This window comes from Callorhinchus milii, unplaced genomic scaffold (genome assembly GCF_018977255.1).
Source record: "Callorhinchus milii isolate IMCB2004 unplaced genomic scaffold, IMCB_Cmil_1.0 Scaffold5, whole genome shotgun sequence".
In the NCBI taxonomy this organism is placed as follows: Eukaryota; Metazoa; Chordata; class Chondrichthyes; order Chimaeriformes; family Callorhinchidae; genus Callorhinchus; species Callorhinchus milii.
The window spans coordinates 41,596,533-41,610,304 of NW_024704746.1; the positions used below are offsets into that span (position 1 = coordinate 41,596,533).

Sequence of the window (13,772 nt, forward strand, 5' to 3'; positions counted from 1 at the left end):
TGAGACTTTAGTGGAGGAATTGTTCATGGAAGATAAGTAAGTTACAAAAATGTGGGAACAGTGCTGTTTCTTCTGTTCATCCTCTCTCACATGACTTGTCACACTAATATACTTGACATTCAAGAGTTTTAGTAAACCAATCCAAGTAGTACTGCAATTATCGCAATTAAACAGCTTCATGAGCCAGCATCATTGTTTGATTGATCCTCTTGATCCCTCTAAAAATCTGGTTACCAGTCCAAACCTGGTAATTGGAAACTTCAGGGGTATGTCTCAATTAAATGTTCTTTATATTTTATTAAACTTTAAGACCTCCATTATTGTGGGAGAAATATTGACTTGGAGGGAAGTAATGCCACATTACGCACACCATTAGTCAAGAGATTCAGCAAATGTATCTGTTGTGTGGCCACCACATCTTCCTCCCTTCATGAAATAGCAACATGTTGGCCTTCAATTACCTGGCATGCAAGACTGCAGGCGAGCAATGAGAACTCAATGTTAACACCAGCAATGGAAGTTTTGCACTCTGTAGTCTCCTATAATAGCTGAGGCTGACCGAGGAGGTATTGTACCTCAAGGCATATCTGGTACGTGTTCTCTCTTTAAAGCGTAGGTGCAGGTCTATGTGCCGTCCTTCAGATGAGATTTTAAACTGAGGTCCTGTCTACCTAAAAATCCTATGGCACTATTTGAAAAGAGAGGGGTATTGTCTTGGTGTCCTGGTTACAACCCCTGAGTTAAATTGGCCATTCACTCCATAGTAGTTTGTGGGACATTGCTATACGCAAATTGCTGCCACATTCACCGACAAAATCCTATCATTACAATTTACAGTAAATCCTGAGAAGCAGTTTGAGATGTCCTCTTGATGTGATCAAATGTAAGAGTTATTGTTATTTCTAATCTAATCGAAATGCAAGCCCCATTTTCAATGCTATGTAGTTAACCCTAACCCTCTACACTGTTTTGTATTGTCGAGTCCTTGTCTTATAATAATCTTTGCATTTGATATAGCGCCTTATCACGTCTTTGAGACATCTCAAAGCACTTCACAGAATATACTGTAAAATTAATTGACTGTATATTTTATGGCCAAAATTCAGCAGCCCATTGTGCACAGCAGTGTCCCATACACAGTTGGGGATTGAGTGACCAAATTATTAATTTTTTTTAAGGGATTATTGCCCCGGAAAAGCGATCCACAAATCGACTAGCAACTGGGATCCTACTTATTGCTAGGTGAACAGAGGCCTATGGAGTAAGAAAACCTGCCCAACATTTCGCCCTGTCCAGGAATCGAACCCAGCTTCTCTCGCTTGCAAGGCGAGCACTCTGACCACTAAGCTACAGGCCTCACCTGCCAAGTAGCTAAGGCAACAAAATGATTGCTTGAGGAAAGTTTGTCCTGTGATGGAGCGCCTTACCTTGCATGCTTGGTTTTAACTCTCTTGCTTGGCCCTGCGGGATACGGAATAGAAGCATTTCAGCCTAAGCCTGCAATTGGTCATCGTTGTATTCAAATTTCATAATTGAAGATAACTGGCTAATTACAAAGGAGTTATGGTTAACTCTGGGTACTGTACAATAACATAAAAAAGTGTGCAATGCAGAGTATCGCACATTAATTTGAATGGAAACCTTTGTGGCTGATGCATGTGTTACTGTGGACACCCTTAGCTCCACGTGAGTGCAATCTGACACCCAAAGACCTTGGGAAGCCAGTAATTAAGTTGAATTGGTGCTGTCACTCCAATTGTCCGTTCTGCGCCTTTGCAGAAATGGTTGAGCTTTATCCAGTCTAAAGCGATGCATAAATCTCATCTTAAAATGCAGGTGGACGTCATTGTCTGCTTAATGCCGAAGATAACCCCGTCCCCCTCCCTTTGGAATGAGCCACTGGTGGAAATATTTGGGGCAGCTGTGACCTTCACATCCACAGTCAGAGTAGTTCCAGTCACAGAGGAGACCCTCAAGTCATCGGCTACCATTTGACACATTTCGATAATTGTATCCTCAGAAAGCTTCTTAGACACTGCTCTTCTGTTTGTCCGAGGTATGACATTCTGGCCCTGTAGGCTTTCTCTGTCAGATATAATCTTCTCTAGATAGTGATGCACCTATGAGCCTTCATCCCACTTATCTGAAAGGACAATGGCAGTTACAATAGGAGCAAAAAGCCATGATGCCGTTCTCTTGCTAAGTTTCGCTCTGTTCGTTCCTTTAGTGCCAGCTGTAAGATCACTTCTGGGTTCTCTGTGTGTGTGTCTTTAAACAATCAGAAACAGCCAAGTATACTACTTTACTTGTATCTGGCCCACCTAACACTTAGTTAGCTTATTTGGTGTTTCTCTGGGTGATTTTCAATTCTGTTTTTCAATATTTAAAGCTGCAACATTTGAAATTGGTGACCGTTTGTAACAGATGGCTGATGTGATGTATGTGGCACTGCTATTTCTGAATCATTAAACCATTACAAACACCACCAGAAATGTGCTGCCTATTGATGGACCATAGTTGAAGGAGCTTTACAGTAGAGTTGGGTGCACTATTTCAGACCTGAGAGCACCTAATACCACACCAAAATGGTAGCCTTTTGTTTCCGTTTTCCAGAACTAACATCTCTCACAATGATGACTGTATAAATTCATCACCGATAAAATTAAACACATTCAGGCAAGTAAGACCCTAGGTCTGAGCCAACAATTTACATTTATATAGCACCCTTCATTTTACGTAGATGATGTCTCGGAGCACTGAAAACTCTGAGATAGCAGTGTTCTCACAACAGTGAATTAAAGAGGGGGAAAATATTAGATTACATTGCAATCTAATGTTTGTTGGAAATTGTTTCTGAGTGGATTTAGGGTGAAGACTGGTTTGAACCCTGCTGTGATACTGCCTATATTTGAAAAGCCTGGTGACATTCCCTCAAGAGGCTCACACATAAAGAAGGGTCAGTTAAGAGATGTGTCAGATGGCTATTTGTGCAACCATATGAGTTCCTGCTTCGAGCGAAGCCTGTGTCAATGGTGTACACATATTGGGTTTTTGAAACGCATTCAGTTTTGTGAAGACAATGTACATTGCGGCTCAATGGTGCTTGTGAAAAAAATACATTCGCTGAGTTAGGTTTATTGCATGGCTGTGCATGTGTTGGAAACATGAACAATTTATTAACTACTGTTAAAGGCTGTGTATGGTGGTGATAAAGTATTGACCTGAGGGTTACATAAGTAACACGCTGAGGACCTAATCGCAAAGTGGCCCTGTCTATACCATTTGGGAAAGCTATTGTAGTCTTAGACCTGGAGCCAGTATTTTATCTTTGAAATTCAATTTATTTAAACTACAAGGGAGGTGTTTATTCATTCATTGTGAACTATAATGTGTGCTTCATTACATCAGCAAATAAAAGTACTTTGACATATGGCACCACTTTGTCTCATGAAACCCAAGGGAAATGCTCACTTTCCTGTATGCTAAGATTGGAAGAGGGTAGGATGGGTTTTGTCAAAGGATGCGATTAGATGGTCCATAGAGCTTTCTTTATCGAAGCAACAAGGTATTGATTATTTGGGGAGAATTCTCCCTTACCAACCTAGATTCGGGGAGAAGAGGGAACTTCTGCTGTTTGTGTTACAATCTTAACAGGATATGAGTGGTAAGTGCACCATTTCCAGAAATGCATTTGTCTTGGAATTGGAATGTACATCAATACTCAAAAGTTTTTGTTAGTTGTGGTTTTCCTGTTGTATGTTTGATATTTTCACTTTCTATCTTTGGACTTATTTTAAATAAAGTTTTTATCAGATTTCTGAATTTTCAATTACTCTGCCCTTTTTCTCTCACCAACCACACAACTGCTCCACAACAAAATAACATTTGGGGGGCAAAGATTGTCAAGAAACATTTTCCCCTGATACCACATTAATGGTCAAATGCCGAATAAAATGTTGCTAATGCTATCCCTCCTCCTCCTCCAGCACAAACTCACCTAATATTTTCCCTTTCAGCATCAGCTGCCATCTTTAATTATTTTGTCATGCATTTACAGAGCAGTTCCTCTCTTCTGACAGCCACATTGGTGGGAGGTGGGATAAAATGGCATGAAAATGCTGTACAAAGGCAAGTACCTGACGTACCAGTTTTGGAAATTGGGGCTGTCAAGTTTGACGTGTCATTGGGGGCAGACTTCTTATTAAAATTGTTTTCAGCTGTCATTGATTATGCTGAATGCATTGAAACACAAGTCTCAGCAATATCGCGCATCCATTACTTTGTAATAATAATAATAATTATAGTAATCCTTGCATTTGATATAGCGCTTTTCACGTCTTCTAGACATCTCAAAGCGCTTCACAGAATATGCTGTAAAGTGAATTGACTGTACATTTGTGGGCAAAACGCAGCAGCCAATTGTGCACAGCAGCGTCCCACAACCAGTCATGGATTGAAGTCGTCATCTTGCAAATCGATGGAGGTAGCCTTGTTCACAGGTTCAGAGGGCAATCATACAAATCCCTTTGGTACCAAAGCAAATATAGTATTCGCGCCAACGCTGGCACAGTCCAAATGATGTTGGTGTTTACTTGTGCTATTCTGCAACATAAATTTGACACATCATTTATAATAATATAAGAATCCTTTCATTTGATGTAACTCCTTATCACAGCGTTGAGATGTCTCAGAGGTTTCACAGGATACACTGTAAAGTGATGTGACTGTATTTTGTGGGTGAATGTGGCAGCCAGTGTGCGGACAGCAATGTGTCAGAGCCATGGAGTGAGTGATCAATTTTATTTTGGGGATTATTGGCCAGGACATTCGGAGAAACTCACTTCTCTTTTCAAACTTAGAATAAGTGTAGTTTATTTTTCAGTGTCATTCATACAAATTCTGAAATTCAGAAATTCTGCACGTTCCCGCCCCACCCACTTCACCCTAGTTTTACTGAACAGTGTCCCTCAGAGAATCATGCCATCGATAATAATTTTCATTGCATGTACCAGCAACTCCCAAGGAGCTGCCTGGTGAGCAGCACAGCTGAGCCTAATATGTATGAGAGTATTGCCACCATTCTTCTGCCCACAACTTGGATGCACATCCCTACCCATGGAGCGATGCTTGCACCAGTTAGAGGTGCGGAACTTGAGCTGCTTACTTCCCCCGCAAGCTAATCAAGGTGGATACCAAGCCCTGTACCTTCACAAATCCTGACTCCCAAGTAATGCCTTTCAGCAGCTGTTATCCCAAGCATCAGAGTTTCCTCATCAGTTATTTTTGTACATCTGCCTTCAGCGTGCCCTTTACAGGACAGCTTGTGACATGCCAGCCACCTTGGTGTTCTTGCGGTTCAAGTCCAATGTTGCACACCAGGCATAATCGACACCAATTCAGGTCCTCGTGTGAGGGGCTTTGGCAAATAGACATACCCACCATGAATCTGACTCTGTCTCCAGAGTGCTCAGAAACAGTTTATGCTGGAGCCCTCTCTCCCTACAGTTGCTTCCCTTTTTTTAATAATCATAAATCCATCTCTTTGCTTAGTCCTGGATTTCATAAATGGACCAAAGGAAAGATATCTGCTGTATGGCCAGGAGTCGGAACCATAAAGGAGAATTGTTTGCACATGCATTGTAACTGTCACAGCCTAATTTGGATTGAAACCTTAACTGTCTTGGAAGAGAGATCAGAATGACCTTCTCCCCTTTTCAGCACGATCCTGTACAAGTACAAGGTGGACAACGGTTGTCCATCACAGCCCACAAATATCAATAAGAATCAACATTTAGGACAGATGTACCTTGCACCTTCTTACCAATACGATCAAGGTCCCCCCTTGACCAGTGCAGAGCCATGTTACCTAACTTGGGAGCACCCACTATTATGTCCCACTGAATGGCCCAGCGCTTTGCACTGGTGAGTGCAAAGCAGGAGATTTTCCGGGTGAGTCTGCTAACAGCACAATATCATCTGCAAAATTTCTATCTTCATATATGTACGCCTTTACCATTTTTGGATAAAAATGCTGCACCCTGCTGTCTGAACGTTTATTTTTTGAAAAGGGTAATGCCTTGGCATAGCAGGGGAAAGGATTGTGTCAGCACAACAACAATAAAAAGATCAGTGTGGCAATTGTCTGTTATTTAGGTGTGAATGGTGACAGGTCCCAAATAAGCCAATTTTCTGTCTCCTTCCAATCTACCTGAAAATGGAAACTAGAATATATGGTATACCAATCCGTACTCATGTAGGCGAGATTTTATTTGCTTTGAGAATGATTTTGTTTACTGTACTCTGCCAGCGCTATTTGTACATTGTTGCTAAGTCTTCTGGCATAACAAGACCTTAAGACTTCCAGATTTCCGTTCAATTATTTACATTTTCAAGCTGAATTGTTGTTGCCAGACAAATATTTTTCATTAAGTGTTGGTAATATATTAACTAACTAAACATTTCTAGGCAACAGAGAAAGACCAACGTGCTCTTAGTGTGTGTGTTATGTTTTTTTCAGACCACCAATATCACAAGTTGTCCTGATATTAAAAAGACGGTCCAGATCTTGCTCCAACCTGTGTTCTTTTTAAAATATGTGTTTTCTGTTCTTTCAAAAATGTTAATTGCTTTCATACTATTTTCCAGCTAGTTACCAAATAATGCTTTTAAATTGTTTAACCCTTCGTCTTCCAAGACTTTTCAATCCTGTCAGAATATTTTGAATATTGTTAACACAGAATGCTAAGATAGTCTTTTAATTGCACTATAAACTACTGTAGTAGGATTCTTCTGCACTATTGTTTTTTCCCTCCATTCAGTTAAATAGCGTGAATTTCAAGATGAGGCTGAGCCTTGGCAGTACAATAAGAGCATATTGCTTTTTTTGTAGTTTGGAAACTGAATGAGTATATTGTTTATTTGTGATGTTACCTTCTTTACTGTTTCTCCACACTTTTTATACCCTGAACATCTGGGCAGTGGAAAAATCCATTCTTTTCTAATGTCAAAAGCATCTCAAAAGTGTCACCTAAAATTCTAAATTTCCCCAAATAATGGAGTAATGCCAAATATTAGTCCTGTTCCATCAATATGTTCAGTTATTAATTCATTAGAATTTTAAAGTATATCTGATTCAGACTACTTTGCTTTACAGAAAAGCTGGAATATGAGGTTGAGACTGCCTTGGTTGTGAAGAATTGGCTGCAAGGAAATTGATTTGAATTTTCTTGGACATTTATTTGGTAAGTGAAAAACTATTTTAATGCGATTTGTTTTTCATTTATTTGGAGAACGCAAACCTCTATTTAGAGAACAGTAATAGTTCTGTGATGATTGCCGAGCAAAGAGAAGAATTTTTTATAAAAAAGAAAATGTGTAAGCATGACTTGATGGGAAATAATTGTTTCCATGTTTGAAATTGTAACAGCTGAGTCTGAAAATGAAGAGCATGGTAGTTGCTTCTTTTCTCAGGAGTTTCAGCTGGATGACAGCCAGTACTTTTGTGTTGTCTGAAATGACAACTGAAATTAATGTGACAGTTTTGCAGCAACAATATGGTATTTGTGTAGAGTAACACTTATCAAAAACTGACATTTGAAAAATGAATTATGTCATAACAATTTTCCGCATTCGCTTGTCTCTCTGAATTGCCCTCATTTACAGTAACCACTTAGGAGAAAAAAACGAGAAGGGCGACATATCAAAAGAAAACTTAGATTTAAATAAGTCTGATAATGTATAGCTAATACAGTTGACTTAAGCAATCAAAATCATATTCATCTTAATCTTAAAGAGACCACTCCTGAACATGGTTGATGCTGGGAACTATTACTTATATAGCATGTCAAATATACAGTGTCAGGATTGTGAACAGTTACAAATTGTGGAGGAGGGAAGTGCAGATTTTTTTTTACATTTTTTACATTTTACATTTTTACATGTTTACAAAATTTACATTTTGCACAGGACAAACATTAAACATTCTAAGAAACATTTAACATTCTCTAGTCCGTACTGCAATTTCAGAGATGATGGGTTAATTTTCTTTTTACTAAAATAATCGTGGATTATTAGCTTCCCAAGAAACATTTTGCTGTAGATATATAACCAGAATTAATGTCAATAAAAAGAAAAGAACAAATGTGGGTGTAGTTCAAAATCACATCATTTTGTGACTGTAAATAATGGCAATTCATGAATTAAGATACAGTTTTTTTTATTTGATTCAGTCTTAGTTTCAATATCTTTCAAAAAGAATGAAGTGGGAAAATCATCCACAGTTTGGATATCATTTGTCAAATGAATTGTGGTTTAAGTGCAACATTAAAATCATATGTACACATTGCTATTTTTAAGGAATTAGAATACCAGTCTGATCAGTAGAATTTTACTTTGTCCATGAAACATGAGGCAAATATTGAACCATAATGCTTTCACAATCTGGTTACATTTTATTGATTTTTTTTGGTCCGATGGGTGTCTGACACATTCGGCAATCCATCACCATGCTTAAAATTATCCAAACCAAGCTGAGATTTCCATGCATCCTACCTACACATGGAAATTCCAGAGATAGATTGTTGGAATGGACTCTCTTGGAATGGAGAGTCGCACCCTGCTTACCCAATGCCGGAATGTATTAGTTCCAGGTTGGCAAGAGCCAAGGCTTGGAGACCCCAGAGTGTGCATCGGGATGCTGCTGGAGTCTAACCAGCTAAAACCACATAGCTTGCCATTGACATTGCTGTCTGGCAAGCTTTCCTGCTGCTTGTTCAGCTAGGACCAACCTAACCATTAAGGCTTTGGCTTGAAGGATTCACAGGAGATGAGTGGGATGATTCCTATTTCCAGTGACTGGTGTGCCTTTCCAAGGCCTGCAGAGGAGCCAGGCTGGCTGTGCTGTAATCAGCAGTACCCTGGAGTTGGTGGAGCCTGTTATTATTGATGTGCTATTTATTGGAAAATGAATGGAAGCGTTCTTGGCTGTAACCATGTTGCACCTCGCACTTCCATGTAGCTCAGTGGTTAGAGCACTCGCTTTGCAAGCGAGAGACCTGAGTTCAATTCCAGGCAGGGCGAAACCTTGGGCAAGTTTCCTTACTCCACACGCCTGATAATAATCCCTCCAAAAAAACAAAAACAATAATAAATTGGTCATTTTCAATCTACGACTGTTTGTGGGACATTGCTGTGCGCAATTGGCTGCCGCGTTCGCCCACAAATATACAGTCAATTCACTTTACAGTGCATTCTGTGAAGCGCTTTGGGACGTCCTCCTGACGTGAAAAGCGCTATATCAAATGCAAGGATTATTATTATTATTATTATTATTTTTGCCTCACTCTGTTTAAATACTTCTATTTAACACACCATTACATCAGACTGTCGATTGTCAACTGGGCAAGTCATCTGCTTTTCTGCTTCTTTTATGGGACTTTTGAATCAGCAACTTGGATGTACCCAAAAGAAAATTTGTGAAATTTTGTCCTTTTACTCCATGTGGAGAGACATCTATTCTGCACTTGGCATTTCATCTCCTACTGATGCCAACATTTGGGGAAATGAGCTGCAAACCAATGTATTGCTCACCCTATTGCACTTTACTTTCCATGACATTGCTATTGATATTTACCATGGTATCATTCCCCAAACAATATGATTTCTTTTGAACTAAAATACCTCTCCTTTCCCAACATTTTCTTTGTAATGTGATCCATTAACCTGGATGATTTTATATTTGTCTTGTAGTTCAGCCGTTCTGTCGATCTCTTTGTTCACTGTTCATGTGGTTTGATGTAAATAATAACTTACTATTATTATTAATATTCTTACATTTTTTTCTCTCTGTAAAATATTTTTTATACGTTTTAGTTTGCAAGAAAGGCAAATTATTCTAGTTCATTTGTGATTGAATAAAAGGAAACACCCAAATATTATACCTTAGGGTTTTTTGGCACCTGTTGTGGGATGATATTTTGAAAGGCTTTATAGGAGTGGTATAGTGGAGTGAATAATGATGAATCTGGTGTTTCACGAGTTGGAAGAAGTAAGAAGATGTGTGTTTGAAACTGTAGCCTCAAAAGGAAGAGGTAAACATTTGTCTTCACATGACTTTGAGATATGAAATGTACATACAGATATTTTTGTGATTCATTATTAAATTCAAGACAAACCTGGTGCATTCTTCATGCGTACAAGAATGCAGGTAGACTTGAACAAAGGGTGTGTGGAAGAATAATTTCAAGTAAACACAAATAATTGTTGCTTTGCCTTTGTTTTCATTCTAATGCAAAAGTCAAGAATGCTTTGTTATGTTGAGATGAGCTCATCTGGTGTAAATATAGAAAATGTGTCGCTAAGTCATTTAGGATTAGAATTTTGCATTCTTATTTCATCCAGTCTTAGTTTCAATATCTTTCAAAAGGAATGAAGTTTCAAGTCTGTTTCAAGTCATTTAGGATTAGAATTTTGATTTCTTATGTTTAAGGTTCATTAATTGCCTGATCATTAATTGATTGTCTTTAATATATCTCGGGGTGCTAAATGAGATATTTACAATCTTAAAAAAGAATTGTTTTCAATTATTTAATAGAAAGTATTCACTCAGCACAACATAAAACAGTTCCTTAAGTCATCTGTCTTTCTTCCCCTTCCTCTCTCCACACACATATATAATTGAAAAGATGTTTGCACTGTTGGAGATGCTGTTCATTCATTTTCCGTCTCGAAAAGTAGCGATACATCCATCCTTGTCCTTTTGCACAGTCAAAGATAATGTGATCACTGCTGCGAATGTTTGAAGCAAGAAAAAAATACAGATTTCTTCAACTGCAATGACACAAATGTGTGGAAAACAATTCAGTCTGCAGAATCTTATTTTGTGCTATTTTAGGAATACACACTTGTAACTTATCTGACAGATCAAGATTTGTAGTGTTGATGTTTTTCTATTTGAATGACATTTTATAAATTTTATAAATATCAGTACCAATATCCTTTAGTATTTTATCTTTAACTCCATCTTGATCAAATTTTGGCATGATTTCTCTGTCCGTTCTAAAATGACAGTAACATAAGGCCATGCCTCTACGTACTAAGTCATCAAAGTTTAGATACAAAACCTTGACAAGTGATTTTGTCCACAGAGGATTGCATGTACATTTTATTCAGATTATTCTCTGTATATCTTGTTATGTTTCCCCTCCTGTGCGATGCACAGACATTCTTTATAGGATAGAGCTGTAGCACACACAATAAATCCTAAACATAACTAAATTTAAGCCTGACGGAAGAGAGACAACATTTTAGTCCAATTTAAAGAGCATTTCCTTTGTGAAAATTAGTTTGCTAAACTTTTTTTTTCCCTGGGGAAGCAGTTTTTGTTTTCTCTGGTTAGTTAATTTATGTATTTTGGTATGAGTTCTAGCATCATCTCTTGGGCTTGGATAAAAGGATCATACCCCAAATGATAACTTGTTTGCTCTTTCAGATGTTTGCTGTATCGCTGTGCATTTTCAGGATTTTGGGTTTGCATTAGACTTTCATAAAGATGCTGTGCTTCAATACCAAGATTACTATTTCAGAATTAAAGAATACTGTCATTTCATAAATACTCATGGTATTTTATTTGTGCTAAGCAAAATTCTCTTCCCGCCCCCATTCTAACTCAATGAGGGAGTATAACCTGCATTTGTGGCATGCAATAATCACTGAAAATGTACAGTTTCTTTCCTTCTGGTTCATGAAAGAAAAAGATTGTGTATTTTGCAAGCTGAAAAGGTCTCTAAGCATTAAAGGATATTAATATAAATATAGGCATTATTAGTGTTGAGAGCGAATCTAACTTTCTGAAAGGTAAAGAATTTGTGTGGCAATCAAACGTCTAACAATTGAAAAGATAATAAAGAAAAAGCTCTGCCTGCATTTGTACAATTTCTAGCTTTGAGGTAATAGCTGTTCTTGTCAGAGGATAATTAAAAGGTGGAGTATATACGCTTTAAAATGTAGAAAATTGTATGTGTGCATGTTATATAATGTGGGTTCTTGCATTAGCAAAGGTTATAGAGTGTGAGTGAACGTCTTCAACATGGCGATACACAAAAGAGTTTGCCAGAGATTAGAAACCCTTAATACTTGTGTACCTTTCATCAATTAGTTTGAAACTTTTCTTTTGTTTAAGCTTTTTGTTGACTTGAAAACATCCATGTACCAGTGATTTGCCTCCCCACACACACGCGCACACCACAAACACACACCACTCACACACAGACACACACACAAAACATTGACAGTGAAAAATTATAAGCGAAGAACAGAAATGTTCCATTGAATAACCCTTGATCCACTTTTCCTACTCAGTTTTCGGAAACACTTCTGTGGTGTATAAACAAACCCATCCAACCACAGTCCTATTAAATTCAAGGGTTAACATCCAATATTTTACATTACACAGTTCAATGGAGTTGTACTGAATGAATACAGTGCAGGATTTCTGATGTTGTCCGTGAGAGCTCTTCATACTTTTGAAAGCTCCTCAAAATATGCACATGAGGAAATACAACAGTTTCATGTCACAAGGTAACCAATAATAAATGAGCTTCTTGACCTCTATAAGAAATGAAGAGCCTCGTAATCCAGACGTGTTGATCGTAAACTTGAGAGCTATTGCTCACAAAACCACACAAAAGGCCCATTTCACAGATTCTTACGTCTTCTTCATAGCCCAGGAAGTACTGGTCATGAGGAATTTGATTTTTTTTCAGTTCATGAGCACAGCATTGAGCAATCAAGCTACCAAAGGTTTGTTGTATAGTGGAGCATATCATCTTGTGTGTCTGGTTGCAGTTCTGTTCTGCTGGTGACTGTATATTGAGATCATGACCAGATTTTTATGTTGCAGTTGAAATCCCCCAACTTATTTATTTTGATTGTGTCTGAGTCACTTGTTTGTTGCATTCCCTTGACAGCCATGCCGGGATTAAGCATCATGTTACTGACTCTTGATTTGGTGAAGTATCTTTGCCAATTGTAATTGTAACTGTAATTGCGTAATGTGTAGTTGCTGTTTCCACAAACTTAACTGTTCAGAAACAGCAGTCACTTCCATTGGTAATTCGGATCTTGAGCTAATATCTTGCGCATTACTGAATAATATTTATTCAGGCTCTATAAATCATTTTCTCTCCTGTTGCCTGGAAATGGTTCTTCACATCCATATTTCGAGACAAATGATCTCTGTTGATCTTGTGAGATGATGTTTCATTACCTTAAAACGAGTTCCACATAAGAACATTAGGTCAAGTGATTTGCCAATACATTTATGGCACAAAGATTTCTATATTTGGTGTTGCTTTTATCCCCTTTTGGGTTTCATCAATAGTTTATAACAACATATGGATAAGAGTGTGACAAAGGTATATTTAGTGCACCACAAACTATGCATCCAAATTTAGTGGTGCCAGAAGTTTCAAACTTGGATTACTGCCTTGTATAGCAGGTAGTAATGCAAGGTGCGGTATCTATGTAACTATGCATGCACAGTGATCCTGAAAGTTGCAAGTGTTTTGGCACAAACACCAACCTAGGTAAAATAGGATTTACTCAAGCAGGCCAATTAGGTAGGGTGAAGGTATTTTTCCTCATGTCTCGTTATATTTCAGTGAGAGAAAATGACCTATGGATGGAAGGAAAGTGAATGTTTTCTCAGTGTCACTTTTTTCTGCTCAACATTTGGTGGCAGTGCACAGGCAGGATTGTAATTATGTTGATATAAA

General features: G+C 38.1%; 1 protein-coding gene across 1 annotated transcript in view; it reads left to right on the top strand.

Moving 5' to 3' along the window:
* Nucleotides 1–13,772, top strand: part of foxp2 (forkhead box P2) — a 344,421-nt gene that overhangs the window by 70,502 nt on the left and 260,147 nt on the right. The window contains exon 3 of the mRNA XM_042335911.1: nucleotides 7,154–7,241. The gene's annotated coding sequence lies outside the window, so the exon portion shown is untranslated. The remainder of the gene's footprint in view (nucleotides 1–7,153; nucleotides 7,242–13,772) is intronic.